The 1363-nt window shown below is 33.3% G+C and overlaps 1 long non-coding RNA gene across 1 annotated transcript; it reads right to left on the bottom strand.

The window, feature by feature from the left end:
* Positions 1-333: 333 nt before the first annotated feature.
* On the bottom strand, positions 334-697 carry LOC306995909. Its single transcript, XR_013796946.1, has 2 exons — positions 598-697; positions 334-518 (listed from the first exon to the last, which is right to left on the bottom strand). It is a non-coding gene; the product is annotated as an uncharacterized lncRNA (long non-coding RNA).
* Between the last annotated feature and the right edge of the window lie 666 nt (positions 698-1363).

Genomic DNA, 1363 nt, shown 5'->3' with positions numbered 1-1363 from the left:
TTTCATAAACTCAAACTTCTATAACTTTTTTACTGTTTAACTTTCTTAATTTATTTCACTTCTACAAAAATCTGCCAAATGTTTTCTTTAAAACAAGACCAATCTTACATATATATTCCAAAGCATTCTTGAATTACAACCATTTAAGTTCGGAATGTGCATTTTCATGTCTATTAAAAAAAAGGGGGTGCCGCTTAAGGGTATAGTTTCCACTATAAATTTGTGGAATGGAATGTTAAAGATTCTTTATGGAACCATCGATCCCAATAAAGAATTTAGACCATGAGACTAACATACACTCTTAAAAATACAGTATAAAAAAGCCACATAACAGAGATTCAAAAAAGATTTTATTGGTCCAAAAACTCGCTAAGAAATGATAGTAAAGGATGAAAAGGACTTTAAGAGGTTAAGGGACTGCTATGAGTGTAACACTAGAGGGCACATTACATGTTTCACTACAGTCAGGAATCAGGATTCAGAGATGATCTTCAGATCTGCACATCAAGGGCACTCGTCTAGAGAGAGAAGATGGACAGGTCAGGTCTGAAGAGGTTATTCATCAGATACTTGCTTACTATACACACAATGTTTTACCATTTTTAGGCAGGAGGGCGATGTTCTCCGACAGAATGCCTTGCTCCAGAGAAAACGCATTGAACTTGTCCAAGACATCCTGGCTCAGGTCGGGCGAACTAACAATGAGACATAAAGCATTCATTAATCTCAGTAGTTTTACCTGATAACTTGAGCTAACATGAACTAACAAAAAAAGAACAGTTTAACTCAATGTTAACAAAGATAAGAAGTAAGCTCATTGTTACTTAATGCATTATGCTGGAACATTATTTTAAAGTGTTACCAGAAAGTAATTTCAGAGTTTAACAAGTTATTATATTTTTACTAGATTGATGAAATAATAAAATGACTAATTAACAGTAAAGGAACGATTAAGTTGAAAGAGTCAGTTTAGGTTTCATGTGCACGTGTGTTGCTCAAGGACACAATGGGGATGGTTCAGGAAATGCATTTTTACTTCTGTACATCACCATATGAGTTACAACACCTTTTATCTCATTATAGTCTGATTTCACCGACGTCCTGTGAATTAAGATTAATCCAGGATTAATTAGTACATTTAAGTATATTTTATAAACGTGCCTTAAGAAAAAAACATTACTGGTGTGCATTAAGACAAAACAATGGCACTGAGATATTTGAAAATATTGCATCACAATAAGTTGTGATTGTCAAAACATTTGTAACTAAACAGAATTTTATTATGTTTAGTGACAACATGTTACAATGCTTAGTGGTAGGCTACAATGACTTTAGGCTACTGTTTTTATTATTGCTTGACATC

Source organism: Phoxinus phoxinus, assembly GCF_949152265.1.
Source record: "Phoxinus phoxinus genome assembly, chromosome: 3".
NCBI classification, from domain to species: domain Eukaryota; kingdom Metazoa; phylum Chordata; class Actinopteri; order Cypriniformes; family Leuciscidae; genus Phoxinus; species Phoxinus phoxinus.
Note: the sequence above shows the minus strand (reverse complement) of the source record. Positions and strands in the feature narration are given on the sequence as shown.